At 36.3% G+C, this 26,914-nt stretch overlaps 1 long non-coding RNA gene across 1 annotated transcript; it reads right to left on the bottom strand.

Annotated features, from left to right (window-relative positions):
* Positions 1–11,875: 11,875 nt before the first annotated feature.
* LOC128284326 (uncharacterized) lies at positions 11,876–13,221 on the bottom strand. Its single transcript, XR_008274734.1, has 3 exons — positions 13,134–13,221; positions 12,988–13,027; positions 11,876–12,096 (listed from the first exon to the last, which is right to left on the bottom strand). It is a non-coding gene; the product is annotated as an uncharacterized LOC128284326 (long non-coding RNA).
* Positions 13,222–26,914: the final 13,693 nt, after the last annotated feature.

Below are 26,914 nucleotides of genomic sequence, written 5' to 3'. Positions count from 1 at the left end.
TTTGAAATGATAGATCAAGGAAATCGAGATTCAGGCTTAAATCAAGGAAAATACAAGTTTTCGACTAAAATGGTAATTTTACCGTTTCCGTATTCGAGGTAAGTTCGTGTGATTTAATAAGCATATTATTCATATTATTATTGTTATACATGAAATATATATTACTATGATTGTATTGAATTTGACCTTAATGGACATTTGATGGAAATTGACATTTTAAATGAAATGAATAAGTTTGTATGAAAACTAGGTGATATGTTAATTTTATTGTATGGACTAATGCCCAAATAAACATGAAAATGTGTTGAATTGAAGGCACATTTCATAATCATCTATGCATGTTGATATACTTGATGAAAAGAGAAAATCCCGGTTGAATAAAAAGGAATATCTGATGGATAAATCATTGTTTACATGACATGTTGCAAAAAACGATTTAGCCCGGACGGGTAATCCGTTGATCTCAATATAGAAAGAATCTAGCCCGGAGGGGTGTTCCTTATGTGATCAACCCTCCCGAAGAATATGTGTGCTGAAATGGATTTAGCCCGGACTGGTCATCCGATTAGGATCTAAATTTAGCCTGGATTGGTAATTCAGATCCGAGCTCATTAGAGCACATGTCCTTGTAAGGGATTTAGCATGGACTGGTAATCCCGACGTCTACTCTATGAGTTAAACTACGGGGTATTTAACGTGGACTGGTAATCCTGCCGTAAGTTGCAAGGTTTGCGGGAGTGCGTACTTGAAATGATCACTTGTACGAATTGACAGTAAATGGAATATCCATTGAGATTCTAAGAAATTTAACGGGATTAATACGAGAAATGAATTAAAATTTCTCGCCATGATATACTCAATTATGTACATATGATACTAATATCATGCATATGATTGTCATGTTTGAATGAGCGGTTGTGCTAAGAGATAGCACGGGTAAGTACTCAGAAACCCATAGCACAGGTAAGTACTCAGAAACCCATGAACACGTGTTTGACATGTGAAATGGAACAGAATTATGATAAGATTTGCAAATGAATGAATGTTGCTTATGAGAATAATTTGTATGACGAACTTATGATGGTGATTATTTTATTGCACTAGAACAGTTTGGACAGCAGCAGTAGTCCAAATATGAAAATCCACCAAAAATTGTGGAAGTCGAATTAAAGGCTAAATAAAATATGGAATTAAAGCTTATTGAGTCTAGTTTCACATGAAAGAAGTGATGTAAGCAAAAGAGTTTCATAGTATGAGATATTTAATTGTTTTAGAAATAGGGTCAGAGTGATTTTGGACTCCCCCATCTCAAATTTGGAAAATCATTAAAAATTGTATGAAAATAATTATGGCTTATAACTTATATGCCTAGAATATTAGATGAGTCTATTTTTAATAGAAATAAACAATGACATTATCCGAGTTTTGTACTATGAGATAAATAATTTTTAGTAAAGAGAGGTAGGACAGATGGACATCGGAACAGGGGTGAATTTAATGAATAAACTGTACTAATTGGCTAAACCAAAAATTGTAAAAATTTAAAGGTAAGAATATATATGAGTCTAGTTTCTAGAAAAATTAGTGGGTATTAATTTGGAGTTCCGTAGCCCTAGATATAAATAATTTAGTGTCTATGACTCGAGAAAACAGCATGACTGGACTATGAATAAATATGAGAATTTAGAAATAGCATGTTAACAGATTGCTTATTCTTCTCATGTGAGCTTATTAAGCATAAAGCTTACTCCCTCCTTTCCATTTCTTTTAGTATTTTTAGGTTAGCTCGGGGTTGGAGATCGTCGGAGGCAGCATCACACTATCGAGCCAACACCTTGGGAGTATTAAAACATATGTTAGAATTATCAAGTGAGTGGCATGTATAGGGACCTAGTTTATGACATGTGTTATTATAATTTGGCCAAATGTAATGGCCTATATTGTGCTATTGTATATGGCCATGAGATGTGGCTCATTTTGATTATAGCTTGTAAATTTAGCTATTCATATTATGTCTAATGTTTAACATGTGATTATGTTGGTTTGCCATGGATGGTTGGCAATATGGCATGTGTGTTGGATGTATGCTTTACGACCATTTGAGGTGGTCGTAGCCATGAGAGTTGGCTAAGTATAAGGTTTAAGCATGATAAATAAAGTTAGGTGGATGATATGTTATTGCATGATTGAGGTTAGTTTAATTGCATTTATATGCTTGATAATGTGCCTGATGATGTTGTGTGAATATGTGCAAGTGAGGGTGACAAAATGGCTTGGAAAATAGCCTTGTATTTGTCCACAAGGGTAGACACATGGGCATGTGTCTAGGCCGTGTGTGACACACGGTCATCTCCATGGGCGTGTAATCTGGCCGTGTGTCCCCTGCACTTTAATTTAGCAAAACAGAATGTCTAGATTTGGTCACACGAGCTAAGACACGACCATGTGTCTCGGCCATGTGAGGGACACAGCCTGAGGACATGGGCGTGTTGATAGCACACAGACGTGCCCCTACATCCACATGGGCGTGTGATCTTGTTTCATGAGAAAAATTTCTAAGTTTTCCCAGGACTTTCCAAAGTTCTCGGTTTAGTCCCGGATCATTTTAATGTATGTTGTGGGCTTCGTAGGCTCACGATAGGGAAGTTATACATGTTTGTTCGTGAAATTAATTTGAATGAAATTTTATGGTCCCGTTTTGCATGAGGATTTATGTATATGTTCAGTAATGCCTTGTACCTTATCCCGGCCTCGGGTACGGGTATGGGGTGTTACACTATGACACGGGCATGTCTGGTAGCCGCAAAGACACGGCCTATTCACACAAGCGTGTGAGCCTGTATGTGGAAAAATTTTACAAGTTTCCTGAAGTTTTTAAATGTTATCGGTTTAGTCCCGAACCTTTTTTAAGCATGTTTTAAGGTCTCGTAGGAACTTATAAGGGACAATGTGAATGCAGTAGATGGATTTTAATTAAAAACTACACATTATTGTTTATATTTATGATATAAGAATACTATAAGAGGATAATTAAAATTATGTTTCTTGTTTATTTATCACAATAATTGTTCACTTAAATAAATTAAGTATGTTGCTTATTTATTTATCATTGTAATATTTAATTATTAAAATTAATTGACATATTAATTACTACTAATTAACAACTATAGAGTTCTTTAAATATTAAAATACTTTGTATGAGTATGAATTTGTTTAATTAATGAACTGCTTTTTTAAATATATTGTTATAATTTTATTTGAAACATTTTTAATTATTGAGAAATTAATTATTTTATTTAAAATTTTATTATTTAAATGTTAATTTAGTAATATAATGAACAATAAAAGATAATTTGATCAATTCAAAAGTTTTTCTGTGTAACGCCCCAACTTTCTTATGTATGAATTTATAAAATTATATCAAGTAGTTTGGTTTGGTTTGGTGGTTGAGCGCTTTGCAGATTTGCTTATGTCGTGTTTGATTCCTTGTATATGTAAATGGAAATATTTTTACTATTTCTTCTTCTGTGTCGCTCATGGTAGTAGTTTGTTGGTGTAACACCCCAAACCCGGCTTGGACGTTATGACCGGATCTGATGCGCCACATTGATGCGTTCAAAACATTCCGTATTACTTAGTTTGGAAAAGCTGAGTTGGTGTTGTAAAAGACACTTTTAAAGGTAGGTTAAAGTGAATAGAAGTTGTGCACCAGGTAGGAAACCGGAAAAAAGAGGAGGTGAGTCCGTTGATTGCTTAAGTACCAAGCTCTTCCCGGATCCAATCCTAGACATGCACACCACCATTGCCACACTCTAACATCTCGTATAATTTTGAGAAAATCGTTTGATTATGTCCGTCTTAAGAAAATGTTTAAGTTGAAAACGTTTGTTTAAAATATTTATTTCCTTGGAAAAACATTTACTTTGTGGAAACTTTATGCGTCATCGTGATCTTTTAAAAATCAAGTAGTTTTTATAAAACGAACCCTAGTGCTAACCAGTTTAATAATCCCCAAAATAAAAATAATTAAAAAGAGCGGCCTTATTACAACTTTAAACATAATAAAATAAAATAATCCAAATTAAATGCTAAACTTATTTAAAATTGGCAATCCATCTTCATGGCCACTCTGAATCCCTTGACTCCAAGTCCACCAATTCTAGGGCTCACCTGCAAGGATGGAAGAGGAAGGGGCGAGTTTGGGAAAACTCGGTGTATCTGAAACCCATCCAAAGCCCAAATCAGCTCGAGCCCATTGGGCCTAAGCCCTATTCAGATAACGATTACACAAGAGGTCAAGCCCTTTTCGAATCTGAGAGCAAGGCCTTAGCCCTTTTACATAACAGTGTGGCCCATAGGCCCGTTCGAGAACATGAGTATCAACAGAAATAATGAATGCAAGCCCATCCGGGAGACTACTCAACCCACCAACCGCTACACCGCCTGCATCAGCCCTACACACCATGTGGGAATATCTCAACCCACCCACCCTACACACACACAGATTGCAAAGAACGCACTCAAATTCATCGATTGAGGCAAAGCCTCCAAGACGTGGATGAACCACTTTCATACTTCCTCCATTAATACCCCAACCCCATGCACAGATATTAATAAAAGCATATCATGTAAAATACAACATTGATCAATCATGCGTTCACCAATTTAAAACCCTAGGGGTATATCGGTAATTTTGCTCTTTAAGGGTAATTTGGTAATTTTGCTCTTTAGGGTAATTTCGTGATCTACGCTCATGCACAAGCTAATTCAGTAATTTTTATCAGTTTTATGCAATTTGATTCCACCATCTACCTAATGAGCTAATTTGCCCATCTCTTACCCATATTGGTCCGTAAGCCCATTGGGCCCATTTTGGCCCATCAAGCCCTTTTTCGAAATACGCTAAAGCATCACGCGAACGTGCTTACCACCTTGCGGTGCCAAATCTAACAATTCCTCTATGACTTGAGAGCATTCACATACTTACATGACCATGAAATGCCGGAATTTGGCATTTTAAACTTTTTAATTGAACTAAGAAAGGGTGTTTAGACACACCGATTCATGACGGCGCTTTCGAGATCCCTTCGATGTCCTACAATTTATTAGCACAGTTCTTATTTACAAACCATAATCACTAAACCCCAAAACTTACTTATCCATGATCGAACCATATCCCTAAAACCTTTGAAACCTTACCTTTTGCCAAAATCGATAGTTAGCTCGAATCCGATTGCTCCAATGAACCACGCCTTAGATTCAACGCTTAAGAAGACTCTAGTCACCGAAAGAAAACATCGTTAAAGACTCTTAGAGCCATATGCCTAAATCGATGACCTCCCTAATTTTAGGGACTTGACTTTTCTTAACTTTGCAAAATAAGAACGGATCCGAGATGATACGTACTTACCCCTTACTCCCACTTGATTTCCACGCAATCTAGTGTAGATTTATCTATCAAACGACGGTAGAACTCGATTCCCCAAAGTCTTGAAGTTTCGACTATAAGCCCCCAAATCTATGGTTTTTCGGCTTTTGTGTGATGAAGAAGATGATAATGTGGGGCTACAACCTTGAAGTAGAATTGCGGTCAGAGATCTAGGATTAAGAAAAGATAATTGCAAATTAATAAAAACAAAAGAACATAGGAGAACCTGGCTTTGAAGAAATCGGCACAAGCAATGATCACAGGATTTCGGCTTTTATGGATTCGGCAAAAGTATTGATGAATAGCAGGTATGATGAATAGTTTTGAAGAAGAAGAAAGAAAAATAGAAGAAGAGGAATAGGGGAGGTGGTAGTTTCGGCTAGAGAGGAAAAAGAGAGGAAAAACAACCCTAAGGTGTTAAAGCAGAAGAAAAACGGCACCACTCAATACCCTAAGTGCCGAAATACTAACAACATAGCCCCCTGCCGATTTTTCCCTCTTCAATTCCCATAATTCGGCCAACTCCTAGCCTCATCCAAATCCCTTAAATCTCTCCCCTTATCCCTCCTTAATCCAAGCATTTAAACTGATCCAACTCTCCTTTAGCAGAATCCACCTGAACTCCAACACTTACCCCTCCTGCACTAAAAAAATAAATGCATCTATTTGCCAACACAGGGAATCGATCCCTTGCCTTCCCAAAGCTCCACACGCCACTTTTCTAGGAGCCTAGTGGCGTCACCCTTGCCACTTAACCAAGGCTCTTTTTGTGATGCAATTTACCCATCACTCCACTTAAGGCCACTTAGCCAGAACCCCTAACTCCTAAGTCTAAAATTCCAAAAATTCAACTGGGTTTTGGCCAACTCATGGGCCTTCTATAAGCCCATTTACCTACTCAAAATACTAATTCCACATCCAAATACAAAATTTTAAAAATCTTTACAAAATATTGAAAATCGCGAATAAACCCGAAAATCAGGATGTTACAACTCTACCCTCCTTAAAGAAATTTCGACCTCGAAATTTTACCTTATCAGAACAGTTGAGGGTATTGTTGCCTTGCATAGCCTCCTCGTTCTCCCGGTAGCTTCCTCCTTGCCATGGTTTCTCCAAAGTACTTTCACTAGTGGAACCGATTTCCTTCTCAACATCTTGACGTCACGATCAAGTATTTGCACAGTTCCTCTTGAAAGTTAAATCGACTATACCTCGATTTCAAAGAATCGGTATGATATGAGTTGGGTCGGATCGGTATCACTCAAGCATGGATACATGAAAAACGTCGTGGATACGATGCGATTCTGGTGGCAACTCTAGCTGATAAGCCACTGGTCCGACCCGTTTAACAACTCGGTAAGGCCCAATAAACCGTGGGCTCAGCTTACCCTTCTTACCAAATCTCAAAATTTTCTTTCAAGGGGATACCTTCAAGAAAACCATATCCCCCACAGCGAACTCAATCTCTTTGCGCTTCAAATCCGCATACGACTTACATCTATCGGACGCCTCCTTTAACCGACCCCTTATCGACTTAACCTTGCTTTCGATTATCCGCCACCAATTCCGGTCCAAGCACTCGTCGTTCACCCAACTCGTCCAACACGTCGGCGTCGACATCTTCGCCCATAAAGTGCTTCATATGGTGCCATCTGAATACTTGCTTGATAGCTGTTATTGTATGCAAACTCCGCCAATGGTAAGTAGTCCTCCCAACTTCCACAAAAATCGATGATACAACCTCTCAACATATCTTCCAAAACCTGAATAACCCTTTCTGACTGTCCATCTGTCTGTGGGTGAAAAGCGGTGCTAAAATCCAATCGTGTTCCCAACGCTTCTTGCAACTTCCGCCAAAACCGAGACATAAACCTAGGGTCTCGATCAGAGATTATTGACACTGGCACCCCATGCGGTCGCACTACCTCGCCACATATAGCTTAGCCAACTTTTGTAGTGAGTAGTCGGTGCGAAGCAGTATGAAATGAGCAGATTTTGTTAACCTATCCACAACTACCCACACCGAATCTTTCTTGGTGGGTGTCAAAGGTAACCCACTCACAAAGTCCATTGTTACTCTTTCCCACTTCCATAGTGGAATTTTCACTGGTTGTAGTAATCCCGATGGCGCTTGGTGCTCACCTTAACTTTCTTGCACGCCGACATTTCCCAACAAATTGGTCACCTCTCGTTTTAATCCGCCACCAAGACACCTCTCGCAAGTCTCGGTATAACTTATTCCCTCCAGGATGCATGGCACAGAGTCCACCATGAGCCTCTTTTAGAATTAACTGCCTCAATTCGGGATCCTTTGGAATACAAACCCTTCCACGAAAACACAGAACTCCTTCACTGTTCAACCCAAAATCCTCGTTCTCACCACTCTTAACTTGCTGGAACCGAAGAGCTAATGAATCGTCCTTCAACTGTTTTTTCCTTAATCTGTTCAGTCCAAGTAGGCCTTACTTGCAGTTCTGCCAATAAGCTTCCATCATCGAATAGACTTAATCGTGCGAACAAGGCTCTCAAATCCGTAACAACCCTTCGACTCAATGCATCCGCCACCACATTAGCCTTTCTGGGTGGTACTCTATCGAACGATCGTAGTCTTTAAGCAACTCCACCCACCTTCGTTGCCTAAGGTTCAACTCCTTCGAGTCAACAAATACTTTAAGCTCTTATGATCTGTGTATATGATGCACTTCTCCCCATATAAGTAATGTCTCCAAATTTTAACGCAAAAATCACCATTGCTAGCTCCAAATCATGCGTAGGGTAATTCACCTCATGAGCCTTAAGTCGTCGTGATGCATAGCGACCACCTTGCCCTCTTGCATCGAGACGCTAACCTAACCCCACATGCGACGCATCGCTATATACGGTGAAGTCCTTCCAGACACGGTTGAATCAACACTGGCGCTTCGGTCAATACCTTTTTCAACTGATCAAAAGCTTTTTGCTGTTTCTCAGTCTAGACAAATGGTACTCCTTTCCTTATGAGTTTTGTCAAGGGCGCCACCATCACCGAGAAACCCTCCACAAACCTTCTGTAGTAACCTGCCAACCCTAGGAAACTCCGAATTTCTGATACATCTTGACCTAGGTGGCTTCCATTCCAGAATAGCTTCAATTTTACGAGGATCCACCTTAATCCCCTCGGCAGAGACCACATGCCCTAGGAAGGTTACCTCTTTCAACCAGAATTCACACTTGCTAAATTTCGCATAGAGCTCCTTCTCCCTTAACACTTGCAGCACAATACGGAGATGCTCATCATGCTTCGCCTCCGTTTCAGAGTATACCAAGATATCGTCGATAAAGACGACTACAAACCGATCCAAGTAAGGTTGGAATACTCGATTCATCAGATCCATAAAAAGCTGCAGTGCGTTCGTTAGCCCAAACGGCATGACCACAAACTCATAATGTCCATATCGAGTTCAAATGTTGTCTTATGAATATCCCTTCTTTACCCTTAGTGATGGTATCCGAACGAAGATCGATTTTGGAGAATACCGAAGCTCCCCTAAATTGATCGAACAGGTCATCAATCCTTGGTAGTGGATACTTATTCTTAATCGTCAGTTTGTTCAACTGGCGATAATCGATGCACATGCGCATCGTTCCGTCCTTCTTCTTTACAACAGACCGGTGCTCCCCAAGGAGACACACTAGGCCTAATGAAGCCTCTATCTAATAGCTCTTGAATTTGAGCCTTCGGCCCACCAACTCCTTGGTGCCATCCTATAGGGTGCAATAGAGACTGGAGTCGTCTCGGTAACAAATCGATTCCAAACTCAACTTCCGATTGGGAGGTAATCCAGAAGCTCTTCCGGAAAACATCCCGAATTCCCTAACGATTCGATGGTCTCCACAATCGGATCCTCGCCAGCTTGACTTACCAAAGCCGATATGCCTCGCATCCCTTGCGCATCGGTTTCTCGACCCTCAACGCCGATACTACATTGGATAAGTAATCCTTCGTTCTCCAATGATCATAACCTCTTCATCATTGTGATTCTTAACACCATCCTCTTAGTTGCACAATCCAAAGTTTCCTTATGCTTGGTCAACCAATCCATCCCTAGGATCGATCGAATTCTTCAAACGATAACTCCATCAAATCCCCACAGAAAACCTTGCCTTGAATCTCCAGAGGCACCTCCTTGAAGAGTTTCTCTACCTTAACCGAATGACCTAAAGGACTTATCACAAACACCCCACATACAGTCTCCTCGAAGTGCACGCCCAGTGCCCCAGAAATGTTATATGCCACATACGAATGGGTTGATCCCACATCAATCAGAGCAGTATAAGGTACACCATAGATAAAAAACGTACCAGTTATGACATCAGGTGCGTCACCCTCCTCGCGGCGACGAGCAGCATACACCAAAGCTGGCTGACGAGCATCCGCGTTACTAATACCCCTACCGGGTGCCCCACGTCCACGGCCATTACCTCCGCGACCTTGTCCACGACCTCTTGGCAGCGGTGGTCCATCCCTCACAGGTTGAGCCGGTCGCTCAGCCCCTTGTTCGGCCACTTGAGCTGGAGTGGCCCTCCTAGGACAATCCTTAATCCTATGCTCCTTAGACCCACAATGAAAACAAACCCCAGAACACTTCCAGCACTCTCCTTGATACATTCTGCCGCAATCTCCACAAGCTTGCAGTCTACCTGTGTTCACCGGAACTGCTCGAACCGGTTCCCCCATCCTAGCTCTCTTAACATTTCGATTTACAGCACCCGCTGGTCCAGCATCCCTCCTGAACCGATTCCGGTCCTTATCACGATTCCTCCGTTCGGTTTGCTTCACTTTCTCGGCTATCTTAGCCTTCTCTACCAGTGCAGCGAAATCTCGCTCCCTCTGCGGAGCTATGAGCACCCTTAACTCATCTCTAAGGCCATCCTCAAAACGTACGCTGCGCTCATATTCAGTGGAAACGATGCCATTAGCATACCGACTCAATCGTAGAAACTCCGCCTCATATTCAGCAATGGTCTTATTTCCCTGAGTCAGATTCAGGAACTCCTTTCTGCGTGCATCTACATAGCTAGCTCCAACATATTTCGCCTTAAAGGTCTGTTTGAACAGCTCCCATGTTACCCTTTCATTTGGGTACCTTCTCTCAATAATCCACCATCGACACGCTTCATCCCGCAAACAACGACATCGCCCTTTCAACTTCGCTCTCCGAGCGGTCCGGGTCGTCCATGATCCGCTCTATGGCTTCCAACCAAGATTACCACATTTGGGGCCACTCAGATCGCCCTAAAATCTCGGCTCCGTTGGTCGAAGTCGTTCGAAATGGACCCCTATTCATGGGCCCGACGTTAGCTCGGCCACCCTTTCCAAAACCCTCAACATGGCACGAGACAAAGCGTCATCCCCGCAGCCCGGTCATACGGCCCATTTTCATTAATCGGTGGTGGGCGTACCCGCCACCGGCACGTGTTGAGATGACGCCGATCCGACTTGAGTGCTACTCGGCCTCGACCACGGCCTCTTCCTCGAGTAGCCCTTGTACTCATAACGATTTATCGACACGAATTTTATGACATTAGTTTCTTGGTTTCTTTGCTTAATACCGAATGTCTTATGAGCAGATAAAGTTTTAAAGTTATTTCGCGCAATCATAATTTAGCTATGGTTCCATCTTGTAGTCCTAATACTACATCATCAATAGCTCTATCTCTAAGGCTCAAGATTATCTACGGTATTATTTACAAGCAAGACAAGATATATATATAGAGCGAAAGATACTTACAGACTTGGTGCGGGATTCAGATGTGCCACTCATTTATCGATCTATTTAAAATTTCAACTACCATGTTTTTGTTTACCGAAAATAAAAGATTTTATTTGAAAACACTTTTATTTTAAAACTATTGATTTAACCCCGTTTAACAAATAGAAAAAAAAAACTTGAACATCTTCGAAAAACTTACCATTTCTAAAAAATACCCTTCTTAGGCCCAAGTTTTTGAAAAGATTTTTGGACCCGATCCACAGTCGAGTTGTTGCAACCAGGCTCTGATACCACTAAATGTAACACCCCAAACCCGGCCTGGACGTTATGACCGGATCTGATGCGCCACATTGATGCGTTCAAAACATTCAGATTACTTAGTTTGGAAAAGTTGAGTTGGTGTTGTAAAGACACTTTTAAAGGTAGGTTAAAGTGAATAGAAGTCGTGCACCGGTAGGAAACCAGGAAAAAGAGGAGGTGAGTCCGTCGGACTGCTTAAGTACCAAGCTCTTCCCGGATCCAATCCTAGACATGCACACCACCATTGCCACACTCTAACATCTCGTATAATTTTGAGAAAATCGTTTGATTATGTCCGTCTTAAGAAAATGTTTAAGTTGAAAACGTTTGTTTAAAATATTTATTTCCTTGGAAAAACATTTACTTTGCGGAAACTTTGCGCGTCATCGTGATCTTTTAAAAATCAAGTAGTTTTTATAAAACGAACCCTAGTGCTAACCAGTTTAATAATCCCCAAAATAAAAATAATTAAAAAGAGCGGCCTTATTACAACTTTAAACATAATAAAAATAAAATAATCCAAATTAAATGCTAAACTTATTTAAAATTGGCAATCCATCTTCATGGCCACTCTGAATCCCGCCCAGCTCCAAGTCCACCAATTCTAGGGCTCACCTGCAAGGATGGAAGAGGAAGGGGGTGAGTTTGGGAAAACTCAGTGTATACAGAAACCCATCCAAAGCCCAAATCAGCTCGAGCCCATTGGGCCTAAGCCCTATTCAGATAACGATACACGATGGGTGAAGCCCTTTTCGAATCTGAGAGCAAGGCCTTAGCCCTTTTACATAACAGTGTGGCCCATAGGCCCGTTCAAGAATATGAGTATCAATGAAATAATGAATGCAAGCCCATCTAGGGAGACTACTCAACCCACCAACCGCTACATCGCCTGCACCAGCCCTACACACCATGTGGGAATATCTCAACCCACCCTACACACACCACAGTTGCAACAGCACGCTCAAATTCGATCGATTGAGGCAAAGCCAAGATCGTGGATGAACCACTTTCAGTACTTCCTCCATTAATACCCCAACCCCATGCAACAGATATTAATAAAAGCATATCATGTAAAATACAACATTGATCAATCATGCAGTTCAGCCAATTTAAAACCCTAGGGGTATATCGGTAATTTTGCTCTTTAGGGTAATTTGGTAATTTTGCTCTTTAGGGTAATTTCGTGATCTACGCTAACGCACAAGCTAATTGATAATTTTATCAGTTTTATGCAATTTGATTCCACCATCTACCTAACAGGCTAATTTGCCCATCTCTTACCCATATTGGTCCGTAAGCCCATTGGGCCCAGTTTTGGCCCATCAAGCCCCTTTTTCCGAAATACGCTAAAGCATCACGCGAACGTGCTTACCACCTTGCGGTGCCAGATCTAACAATTCCTCTATGACTTGAGAGCATTCACATACTTACATGACCATGAAATGCCGGAATTTCGGCATTTCGGCTTTTGCCGAATTGAACTAAGAAAGGGTGTTCGGTACACACCTGATTCGCGACGACTGCTTCTGAGATCCCTTTCGATGTCCTACAATTTATTAGCACAGTTCTTATTTACAAACCATAATCACTAAACCCCCAAAACTTACTTATCCATGATCGAACCATATCCCTAAAAACCTTTGAAACCTTACCTTTTTGCCAAAATCGATAGTTAGCTCCGAATCCGATTGCTCCAATGAACCACGCCTTAGATTCAACGCTTAAGAAGACTCTAGTCACTGAAAGAAAACTTCAGTTAAAGACTCTTAGAGCCATATGCCTAAATCGACAACCTCCCTAATTTTAGGGACTTGACTTTTCTTAACTTTGCAAAATAAGAACGGATCCGAGATGATACGTACTTACCCCTTACTCCCACTTGATTTCCACGCAATCTAGTGTAGATTTATCTATCAAACGACTCAGAGAACTCGATTCCCCAAAGTCTTGAAGTTTCGCTATAAGCCCCCAAATCTATGGTTTTTGGCTTTTGTGTGATGAAGAAGATGATAATGTGGGGCTACAACCTTGAAGTAGAATTGCGGTCGAGATCTAGGATTAAAAAGATAATTGCAAATTAATAAAAACAAAAGAACATAGGAGAACACGGCTTTGAAGAAATCGGCACAAGCAATGATCACAGGATTTGGCTTTTATGGATTCGGCAAAAGTATTGATGAATAGCAGGTATGATGAATAGTTTTGAAGAAGAAGAAAGAAAAATAGAAGAAGAGGAATAGGGAGGTGGTAGTTTCGCTAGAGAGGAAAAAGAGAGGAAAAACAACCCTAAGGTGTTAAAGCGGAAGAAAACGGCACCACTCAATACCCTAAGTGCGAAATACTAACAACATAGCCCCTGCCGATTTTTCCCTCTTCAATTCCCATAATTCGCCAACTCCTAGCCTCATCCAAATCCTTAAATCTCTCCCTTATCCCTCCTTAATCCAAGCATTTAAACCGATCCAACTCTCCTTTAGCAGAATCCACTTGAACTCCAACACTTACCCCTCCTGCACTAAAAAATAAATGCATCTATTTGCCAACACAGGGAATCGATCCCTTGCCTTCCCAAAGCTCCACACGCCACTTTTCTAGGAGCCTAGTGGCGTCACCCTTGCCACTTAACCAAGGCTCTTTTTGTGATGCAATTTACCCATCACTCCACTTAAGGCCACTTAGCCAGAACCCCTAACTCCTAAGTCTAAAATTCCAAAAATTCAACTGGGTTTTGGCCAACTCATGGGCCTTCTATAAGCCCATTTACCTACTCAAAATACTAATTCCACATCCAAATACAAAATTTTAAAAATCTTTACAAAATATTGAAAATCGCGAATAAACCCGAAAATCAGGATGTTACAGTTGGTGAGATTCGAACTCTAGTGGCTGGATAGGATATAGAGTAATCAGATTTGAAGGACTTTTAGTTAGATAGTATTTTTTTTGTGATACGTTTATTTTTCGTTGCTTCGGTACCGTGTTTGAGAGGGTTGTGTTGCCAACTCGGTACAGGTGAGTATGTGTATTTTTCGGTGGTAAATTTAATTGTTTTTGTGTCATGAAAATGTTGGAAGGTTTTGGAAGCCCTTGCAAAAGTCCAACAAAATCGACCGAGTGACGCCGAGCCCTTGTGAAACTCCAACAGAATCGAGCAAGTGACGCTACAGCCCTTGGAAAAGTCCAAGCTGGGACCGTCTTTACTAATGTTGGTTGAAAATGACCGCATGAAAGTGGTTAATCAAGTGTCTTCTTCCATGAGATTTCGTTAGAGGGCATCCAAGTGACCTCATTCATTACCTACAAAAGATGAAAAACATAATGATAAACTATTATGGCTTTCAAGTATCTACACCTAGGTTAGAATAAGTCATTCTAAAATAATTTAAGAGAGAATTCACATTTAATATTTACATATGATAATACCTAAACTTAATTCATTAAAATCTAAAACTCCAACTTTATTCACAGCAAGCCAAAGATTCATTTGCCATATGCTTGCATTGAAAATATATGTTTGTTTTCCATTGTTTTATTATTATTATTATTATTAGGATTAGATATTATAGTTGATTTCAGTATTCTCAATAAAAGAAAGAGAAACTAACAAGGTTATTCCAAGAAATTTAAGCCTATAATTAAGGTCGAATCTCAAAACAAGATATATATTCTTAAAAAATATGTATTCAAAGAAATTTATTCCAAGTATAAAAATTATTTTCTATATAAAATCTAAAATAGATATCAATAAGTGATTTGCATTCTTTTAAAAACAATATTATTGAAAGACATAGCCATAAATTCGAACATATACAATAAAAGAAACATAAGTAATGGCAAAAAAAATCTAAAATAGATTGTAATATATATATCTATATACATATTTTAGTCTCTAACAATGATCCTATCCATACGTGCAAGAGAGTACTTAAGGTTAATGAAAAATCAGGCTTTAACATGCATATTTCAGTTGAAACAGTAGTATTGAAGTTTTTTCTATCTTCAGAAGCGATTTTTATTTATAGAATAATTGATAAACGAATAAAAGAGAAAAATGAAATTTTAAATTGAAGTATAGAAATGAACCTCATCATTTGTGAAATATTAAAGCATCACAATCATCGGCTCTTAGGCTCCGAAAAAAAAGACAGAAGAAAGAGAGCGAGAGGAAGAAGGTGGGTGGAAAGAGAGCAGGAGGTTTCAAGGAAGGAGGGATCCTTTATAAGAAAAATGGGTAGGTGTAGTTTTCATTTTTTTTTATTAGGACTACAACGGGGCGTGCGGGAGGGGCAAGTAATAATTGAAGTTAATTTTTCTTTTCAAATACGCATAACTACTTATTTTGCTACCTAATTTTATAATAAAAAATATTTTTTCAATTTTCAATGTAACTTTTAATTTATATTATTTATCAAACCACTCTATAATGCATTTATTAATTTTACTTACATGGTATACATAATTTTTAAATAAATTAAAAATTTAAATTTAAAAATTAAAAAGCATAAAAATTACAAATATATATAATTTATTTAATAATAAAAATTATAATAATATTCTATAACTTTTATAATATGAGAACTGCCACATCACACTACTTTAAATGTTAAAAAACAAACAATTAAATAAATAATTAAAATAACTTTTTCTTATAAAGTAAGAGGTGAAGTAAACTATTATGTATTCTTTTTAGTGCATATTTTATTCAGTTGAAGCGAATATATGCGTTTTATTATTTAATAAAATTTTATTTCTTACAATTGGTAAATTATTATTATTTAAGATAATTTAAAAATATAATATTTTAAAAGTAATAAAATTTCAAATCATATTTCAATAGTTTAAGTAAATTTAAAATTGAAAATCTAAATCTAAAATAAAACGATTGACTAATGACAAATTTATACCTATTTTCTTATTTATGTGTTCTTTAAAATTATTAAATTTAAAAGAAACAAAATTATGGCTGGACAGGTGATGGGACGGTTGCTGCTCTCTCGAGGAAATGAGCTTTTAATGCTTTGATTTTTTTTAATAATGTTTTTTTCTTTCTCTTCTTTTAAGCTGTTTTTTTTAAACTAATTTCTGTAGTGGGCAATGATATGACTCTTGGACATAAAGCATGTTTTTTCTGTTCTTTTCGGTTTTATTTTTATAAAACCCTAGTTCGATTTTTGCTATAAAAAAATAAAATTATGGAAATATTTTTTTAGATTGAAGAAATTAAGTTAAATTTTGCTATTAGTCTTTGTACTTTGTGAAAGTTAGGATTTAATCCATATACTTTAATTTGATCATTTTCAATCCCTGAACTTTTTAAATTTTAAAATTTTAGTCCTTATCAAAATGATAAATTCATTAAGTTCTGCTATTTCTAAAATCTGATGCATCAAACATATTATCATATGTGTAACGCCATAATAGCTTATTATTTTCACATGTTATGCATTAAAAGTCCAGTTAATTGAAACGGCACCATTCAAAGGGGGAAAGGACCCGCGCGTGACCCGACCCATGTACCCTAGATCCGCGCATTTTCGTGTTGATGGGTTAATTGCGCATTTGGTCCTTCTTTGTTTTGCTGTTGTCTGATTGAGTCCCATTTATGTTTCTCTTGTTTCTTAATTCTTTCCTAAAATTTATGCGTTGTTTTGATTTGATCCATGTTTACATTGTGCGTTCAGAAACTTGGAATAATTTCGTTTTTAATCCTCGCACATTCACACACATTGCACATTGATCCTCTTTAAGACTATTTTATTTGTAAATTGTCCCTTTTTTTTCAGTTTTGTTTTAATTAAGTTTTTTTATTCCCATTTTTTTTATTCATCGCATTCATTTTCTTTTAATGTTTGATTACTTGCTTTTGTATTTTAAGTTGCTTTGATAATTGAATTTAGTTTTAAAAAACCATTATTATATTTTTTTTCTTTTTTATTCTATCAGTTTTACATATTGTATGCTATTTTATATGTATAATTTGTAATAAAATTTATTTTAATTTATGTATACTATTAATTTTATGTTATTTTATAATTTCTTTTGAATCTATTCACCTATTTTAATGTATATATTCTTTTTATTATCTAAAGGAAAATCCATGTTATTTTATACATATAGTTTTTTTTAAAAATCTCTTTGTATACATAATTATGTTTTTAAAATTTATCACATATATAACCTATGATAAAATTAATTTAATCTTATAATTCATGTTTTAATTCCATGTTGTTTTTCCATATAATTGCCCTAAAATTTTATTCACATGTACATGTATCTAGTTTTATATTTTATACCCTCGCTATCCCTTCATATTTTATGTATTATTTAAATTATTTTTATTGTTGAGATATTGTCAATTTTAAATAAATGTTTTATTTATAAATATTTAGCACATTATTTGATTCAAATGTTTTTTTTTTTGCAATATCTATTTTAAAATATATATATTCTTAGTTTTTCTTTTAAAATTATTTTAGCATGTTTCATTTGTTCATCAATCCTCATTTTTAGAAATTGTTTACGTATTACATTAACCTCATGTGTTAATTGTTTTTATATTATTTCATATATATTTGTTACACCACATTTACTTGTTTTTATGTATTGTTAAATCAATTGTTGCTCACCCATGCTTGTGAATTTGGTTATTTTGGATTAATTATATTTAATTATTCATTTCAGTATTTTAGTTAAATAAGGTTCTGTTATCTTCATTCACCAACTACTGTATTTTATGCATGTATATTATCCCATGATTGTTATTTTTCTTTTGGTTTATAAAATGTTGCTTTATGATCTTCAACTCTTTAAAATCAATTATTCCATTTTGTTTCAAATAAAATCAATGCATTTTGAGATAATTTACAACTATTTATTTAAACTTCTTTGTTAAAAACAAGGCAATATTCAATATTTAGAAATTCGGGAAAATGTGCCTTACCGGGTTGGGTATGATTTTTCGTTGGACTAAATATCTGGATATCTTTTTATAATTTTTAACCTAAAAGTTTTTGTAAGTAAAAAATCAATCATATTTTCAAAGGTATGAAGAATTGCGTCCAATCGTGCTAGATGTGATGCTACATTCCTTTGAAACGAGAGAATTTTGATGACCAACTTGAACCACTTAAGTGTTTTAATAGGAACCATATTTCAAATTTTTTGAAAAAAACCCTAGACATAAGGACAGTACTTAATCAATCTGGTACCAGTTTTTGGGCGTAGTGAAGGTGCTAACCCTTCCTCATACGTAACCGGCTCCTGAACCCATTCTTAAATTTACGTAGACCAAAATTGATTTAAACAGAACAAAATGTTTTAGTAGGTGATCCAATCACACCTAACAAAAGATTGGTGGCGACTCCACATTTTGCTTTAAAAGTCGATCCCCGTTTTTCCAAAATAAAAAAATGGTTTCGACAGCTTGGCGACTCCACTGGGGATTGAACAAGAGAGTCACCCATAAAATTGATTATTTTCTGTCTGTTTGTGTAAATTTGATAAATTAATTTAAAAATCATGATTCTTTGTTGCATTTGTTTGCATGGTTGTTATGTAACATCCCGACTTTGGGCTTAGTCGAAACAGTGGTTTCAAGACCACAAATCCGATGAGGAAAATTTTATTTTTATTATATTTTTATGGTCTACAATTTCACAAAATGATTTCATAAAAGTTTCGTTCGAAAATTTTGATGTTTGGGTACTCAATTTAGTAAAAAGGACTAAATTGTAAAAAGTATAAAAGTTGAGTTCTACATGTTAGAGGTATCAATTTTTTATGAAATTGTATAACTTTTTGGACAAAAATGGCCTTGGTTGGGTAAAATTTGAAAGAATAGTAAAAAGGGCATTTTGGTCATTTAGGGGTAAAATGAATTAAAAGATAAATTTTAAACCCCAAATGTGTCCCTTTCTTCTTGCTACAGTAGAATGTACCAAAAGCAGCCATGGTAGGGTTTTTCCAAGCTTCCAAGCTTAATAGTAAGTGATTCCGAGCTCCGTTTTTAATGTTCTATGTATTTTTGAAATCCCGGTAACATGATCTGCTCATTTCTACCATTGTTTTGAGCTAGGATTTATGTTTAAAAATTTACCCATGAATGATATGCATGTATTTTGATGTTTAATGGTAGAATATGAAGCTTGAAATTGTGTTAAACAACTTTTGCTAAGCGATTTTACGTGAAAACGAGTAAAACGGTATAATCGGTAAAAATACCTAATGTTCATAAGTACATGTTAGAGTGAGAATTTGATGTTTCCATAGAAGGGAAAAATGATCATAATGTCATAAAACATAAGAAAATAGGAATAAGTTTAATTTCCGAACCTTAGGGCAAAAGTGAAAATATGCAAAAGTTTAGGGGTCAAAATGAAAATTTGTAAAAATATGATTTTTAGACCCATATGAATAGTGTGACTAATTATTAGGCTAAATGTGATATTATAGATCAAGGAAATCGAGATTTGGGCTTAAATCGAGAAAATACAAGGTTATGGACTAGAATGGTAAATTGTCATTTCTGGATCCAAGGTAAGTTCGCGTGATTTAATAAGCCTATTATTCATGATACTATTTATATACATAAAATATAATTTGTTATAATTGTATTGAATTTGATGTTAATAGAAATTTGATGGGATATGATATTTAAAAGAAATTGGTGATTACTGAGAATATGAGATCTTGCATATGTTGCAATAAAGGTTGTCCCTAAAGGATAATCTTTTGATCTCATTATGAAAAAGAAATGTACGCCTTGTGTGTACAATGTGAAAAGTGGTAGCCGGCTACGATCGATGAAAAGTGGTAGCCGGCTACGATCGATGAAAAATGGTAGCCGGCTACGATCGATGAAAAGTAGTAGCCCGGCTACGATTAGTGAAAAGTGGTAGCTCCACCTACGATCGGTGAATAGTGATAGCTTCGACTATCGAATGTGAAAAGGATCAGCCACCGATCCATGTACTTTAATTTGATCATTTTCAGTCCCTGTACTTTTTAAATTTTAAAATTTCAGTCCTCATCAAAATGATAAATTCATTAAGTTCGCTATTTCCAAAATCGATGCATCAAATATATTATCATATGTGTAAAGCCATAATAGCTTATTATTTTCAGATGTTATGCATTAAAAGTCCAATTAATTGAATAACGAATTAATTCAAATTGATGATTTGTATATTATGAACTGTTGAGTATATTTAGTATGAACTTACTAAGCTATGAAGCTTAATGTGTGTTATTTTTCTATATTTTGTAGAGAATCAAAGCTAACTCGGACTCAGGGATCGTTAGGAAACATCATCACACTATCGATCATCTTGTTGGTACTTTTGAAGCTTTGTATATATGGTATATGGCATGTATAGGCTAGTGTCATTTTGGTAGATTTTGAGTCATAATATTAACCATGAGATTTGGCTTGTAAATGTTAATGTGTATGGCCATTTAAGTTGGCTTGAATTATGTGTTTGATAGATGTTATATGTGATGTATATAAGTTATAATGTGTTTTGGGATGTTTTCCATGGTTGTTGTTATGGCTAAGTGATTAATCATTTGGATAGTTATTAGTTGATGTATTAATGCTTAAGGAATGGTAAATTTTGGTATGATTTATGGATGATGAATTGGTATGTTTGAGAAGCATGATTTGATTGATAGAAAGGTGAGAAATTCATTTAGTAGTTATGTGAGTTTAATGATTTGGCATGATGATTTGGTAAGTTTTGAGTATGGAATTTAGTAGTTGAATTGATTGATGATAGATGGCATGATATGTGTGTGAATTGGCATGTTTTGGCTGCCTACATATGTGTTGAAATGATACCATTTTGATGGCTAGGTGTGCATGAGAAAAGGGTGGCAATTTGGCTTTACAAATGACCTATTTTTTCCACGCGAGCAGATACACGAGCGTGTGTCTCAGCCGTGTGCGACACACGGTCATGCTACATGGCTGTGTGTCCCCTGGGGTAGCCCTACGAATTATGTCAGTAAACCCTACAGTTTTGACACAGTCTAGACACACGGGCGTGTCTACTGGCCGTGTGTGTCACACAGGTTCACACACGGACGTGTGACTGACCGTGTGACATAAGTCAATATACCCTCTAAATGGCACATAGCCTAGCACACGGGCGTGTGTGGCCATTTCGAAGGGTACACGAGCTAGACACACGGGCATGTGGTCGGCCGTGTGACCCAAATCAGTAACCCCTCTAAATTTCACACAGCCTAGGACACGGACGTGTTCTTGGCCGTGTGGTGCAAGTCAGTATGTATGCCCTGTTTTCACACGGCCTATATGTAACATCCCGATTTTGGGCCTAGTCGAAATAGTGATTTCGGGACCACAAATTTGATAAAGAAAATTTTATTTTTATTATATTTTTGTGGTCTACAGTTTCGCGAAATGATTTCGTGAAAATTTCGTTTGAAAATTTTAACTTTCGGGCACTCAATTTAGTCAAAAGGACTAAATTGTAAAAAGTAAAAAAGTTGAGCTCTAAATGTTATAAGTGTCAAATTGTTATGATTTTTTAAATTAAAGGTCCTTAAATGGTAATTAGACCATTAGTTATGGATGGAAAAAAATAGACATGAAATGGGTGTAATAAAATATTTTTAAGTTAAGGGCATTTTGGTAAACTAATAATTAAAGGAATTAAAAAGCCAAAATAGCCAAATTTTGTCATCTTCTCCATGTACCAGCCGAAACACCCGTGGAATCCATGGCTCGGGTTTGGCTCAAGCTTCCAAGCTTCATAGTAAGTGATCTTGAACCCCGTTTTTAATGTTCTTTACATTTTTGAAGTCCCGGTAACATGATCTACTCATTTCTACCATTATTTTGAGCTAGGGTTTATGTTTAAAAATTGACCCATATGTGACATGTATGCATTTTGATGTTTAATGGTAGAAAATGAGTGTTGGGTGTTAAATAAACGACTTTTACTAAGCGATTTTCGTTGAAAATGTCCGAAAGGACCGTTTTGTAAAAGTTGTAAAAATGGTATAAAAGGATGTTATGATGAGAATTGAAGTTTGCTATAGTTATAAAAATAGTTTGACTACGCCTATAGAGTGGGAAAATTGAATAAAAATCATTTTACGAGCCTAAGGGAAAAAGTGTAATTTCAAAAAAGTTTAGGAGAAAAATTGTAATTTTCCAAAAATATGATTTTGGGCTAATTTGAATAATGTGAGTCCTAAATAGGCTATATTTGAAACGATAGATCAAGGAAATCGAGATTCAGGCTTAAATCGAGGAAAATACAAGTTTTGGACTAAAATGGCAATTTTACTGTTTCTGTATTCGAGGTAAGTACGTGTGATTTAATAAGCATATTATTCATGTTCTTATTGTTATACATGAAATATATATTACTATGATTGTATTGAATTTGACCTTAATGGACATTTGATGGAAATTGACATTTTAAATGAAATGAATAAGTTTGTATGAAAACTAGGTGATATGTTATTTTTATTATATGGACTGATGCCCAAATAAACATGAAAATGTGTTGAATTGAAGGCACATTGTATAATCATCAATGCATATTGATATACTTGATGAAAAGAGAAAATCCCGGTTGAATAAAAAGGGATATCTGATGGATAAATCATTGTTTACATGACATGAGATCATGCATGTGTTGCAGAAAAGGATTTAACCCGGACGGGTAATCCGTTGATCTCAATATAGAAAGGATCTAGCCCAGACGGGTGTTCCTTATGTGATCAAGCCTCTCGAAGAATATGTGTGCTGAAATGGATTTAGCCCGGACAGATAATCCGATTAGGGTCTAAATTTAGCCTGGATTGGTAATTCAGATCCGAGCTCATTAGAGCACATGTCCTTGTAAGGGATTTAGCCTGGACTGGTAATCCCGGCGTCTACTCTATGAGTTAAACTACGGGGGATTTAACGTGGACTGGTAATCCCACCGTAAGTTGCGAGGTTCGTGGGAGTGCGTACTTGAAATGATCACTTGTACGAATTGACAGTAAATGGAATATCCATCGAGATTCCAAGAAATTCAACGGGATTAATACGAGAAACGAATTAAAAGTTCTTGCCATGATATACTCAATTATGTACATATGATACTAATATCATGCATATGATTGTCATGTTTGAATGAGCGGCTGTGCTAGGAGATAGCACAGGTAAGTACTCAGAAACGTGTTTGACATGTGAAATGGAACGGAATTATAATAAGATTTGCAAATGAATGAATGTTGCTTATGAGAATAATTTGTATGACACACTTATGATGGTGATCATTTTATTGCACTGGAACCGTTTGGACAGAAGCAGTAGTCCAAATATGAAAATCCACCAAAAATTATCGAAGTCGAATTAAAGGCTAAATAAAATATGGAATTAAAGCTTATTGAGTCTAGTTTCACATAAAAGAAGCAATGTAAGCAAAAGAGTTTCATAATATGAGATATTTAATTGTTTTAGAAATAGGGTCAGAGTGATTTTGGACTCCCCTGTCTCAAATTTGGAAAATCATTAAAAATTGTATTCAAATAATTATGGGTTATAACTTATATTCCTAGAATATTGGATGAGTCTATTTTTAATATAAATAAACAATAACATTATCTGAGTTCTGTACTATAAGATAAATAATTTTTAGTAAAGAGAGGTAGGATAGATGGACATTGGAACAGGGGTGACTTTAATGAATAAACTGTACTAATTGGCTATGCCAAAAATTCTAAAAATTTTATGGTAAGAATATACATAAGTCTAGTTTCTGGGAAAATTAGCAGATATTAATTTGGATTTTCGTAGCCCTAGATATAAATAATTTAGTGTCTGTGACTCGAGAAAATAGCATGACTGGACTATGAATAAATATGAGAATTTAGAAATAGCATGTTAATAGATTGCTTATTATTCTCATGCGAGCTTACTAAGCGTAAAGCTTACTCCCTCCTTTTCATTTCTTTTAGTTTTGTCAGGTTAGCTCGGGGTTGGAGATCGTCGGAGGCAGCATCACACTATCGAGCCAAAACCTTGGGAGTATTAAAACATATGTTAGAATTATCAAGTGAGTGGCATGTATAGGGACCTAGTTTATGACATGTGTTATTATAATTCGGCAAATGTAATAGCCTATATTGTGCTATGGTATATGGCCATGAGATGTGGCTCATATTGATTATAGCTTGTAAATTTAGCTGTTCATATTATGTCTAATGTTTAATATGTGATTATGTTGGTTTGCCATGCATGGTTGGCAATATGACATGTGTGTTGGATGTATGCTCTACGACTATTTGAGGTGGTCATAGCCATGAGAGTTGGCTAAGTATAAGGTTTAAGCATGATAAATAAAGTTAGGTGGATGATATGTTATTGCATGATTGAGGTTAGTTTAATTGCATTTATAAGCTTGATAATGTGCCCAATGATGTTGTGTGAATATGTGCAAGTGAGGGTGACAAAATGGCTTGGAAAATAGCCTTGTATATTTCCACATGGGTAGACACATGGGCATGTGTCTAGGCCGTGTGTGACACACGGTCAGCTCCATGGGCGTATAATCTGGCCGTGTGTCCCCTGCATTTTAATTTAGCAAAACAGAATGTCCAGATTTGGTCACACGAGCTGAGACACGGTTGTGTGTCTCGGCTATGTGAGGGACACGGCCTGAGGACATGGGAGTGTTGATAGCACACGAGCGTGCCCCTGCGTCTACATGGGCATGTGATCCTGTTTCATGAGAAAAATTTCTAAGTTTTCCCAGGACTTTCCAAAGTTTTCGGTTTAGTCCCGGACCATTTTAATGTATGTTGTGGGCTTCGTAGGCCCATAATAGGGACGTTATACATGTTTGTTCGTGAAATTAATTTGAATGAAATTTTATGGCCCCGTTTTGCATGAGTATGTATGTATATGTTCGGTAATGGCTTGTACCTTATCCCGGCCTCAGGTACGGGTATGGGGTGTTACACTATGACACGGGCATGTCTGGTAGCCATGTGCAGCACACGGCCTATTCACACTGGCGTGTGACCCCTGTATATGGAAAAATTTAACAAGTTTCCTAAAGTTTTTAAATGTTATTGGTTTAGTCCCGAACCTCTTTTAAGCATGTTTTAAGGTCTCGTAGGAACTTATAAGGGACAATGTGAATGCATTGAATGGATTTTAATTAAAAAACTACACATTATTGTTTATATTTATGATATAAGAATACTATAAGAGGATAATTAAAAATATGTTTCTTGTTTATTTATCACAATAATTGTTCACTTAAATAAATTAAGTATGTTGCTTATTTATTTATCATTGTAATATTTAATTATTAAAATTAATTGACATATTAATCATTACTAATTAACAACTATAGAGTTCTTTAAATATTAAAATACTTTGTATGAGTATGAATTTGTTTAATTAATGAACTGTTTTTTTAAATATATTGTTATAATTTTATTTGAAACATTTTTTAATTATTGAGAAATTAATTATTTTATTTAAAATCTTATTATTTAAATGTTAATTTAGTAATATAATGAACAATAAAAGATAATTTCATCAATTCAAAAGTTTTTCTCTGTAACACCCCAACTTTCTTATGTATGAATTTATAAAATTATATCAAGTAATTTGGTTTAGATTGGTGGTTAAGCGCTTTGCATATTTGCTTATGGTCTTGTGTTTGAGTCATTGTATATATAAATGGAAATATTTTTACTATTTCTTCTTCTGTGTCGCTCATGGTAGTAGTTTGTTCGTAAGATTCGAACTCTAGTGGCTGGATAGGATATAGAGTAATCAGATTTGAAGGACTTTAGTTAGATAGTATTTTTTTGTGACACATTTATTTTTCGTTGCTTCGGTACCGTGTTTGAGAGGGTTGTGTTGCCAACTCGGTACAGGTGAGTACGTGTATTTTCCGGTGGTAAATTTAATTGTTTTTGTGTTGTGAAAATGTTGGAAGGTTTTGGATATTCTTGAATCTATCAATGATAATCGTTCGCGTTCTAGTTAGGTGAAGAATGTGAGATTCACAACATTCCTCCAACGAATTAGGTGCTATAGGACTGCTGTTATTTATGGGGTACGTACTTCAATGTCGTTTTTAAGGGACTGTTCTTAATTGCTAAGCCTTGAACTTGTGTTTCGAATTCGTAGTTTGATGTCAATTTAATCTTAGATTGTATGATCTATTCAAGATTTCTTTGCTGCATTGGTGTTTTATTCTAGTAGTATCAAGTGTTGGAAAGTTGCTTGATTGTTAAAATTTTAAAGAAAAAAAAAGAGAACGGTTTTTCAATCTATGTATATAGTGTGAAAGGTCGAATAAAATGTCCATATATCGCGCGAACCTCAATACACTCCCGCTCGACATTCGAGCCCTTGCAAAAGTCCAACAAAATCGACCGAGTGACGTCGAGC

The sequence above is a fragment of the Gossypium arboreum genome, chromosome 11 (genome assembly GCF_025698485.1).
Source record: "Gossypium arboreum isolate Shixiya-1 chromosome 11, ASM2569848v2, whole genome shotgun sequence".
Lineage (NCBI taxonomy): Eukaryota > Viridiplantae > Streptophyta > Magnoliopsida > Malvales > Malvaceae > Gossypium > Gossypium arboreum.
The sequence above is the reverse complement of the archived record's forward strand: the minus strand, read 5'-3'. Positions and strand labels throughout refer to the sequence as shown.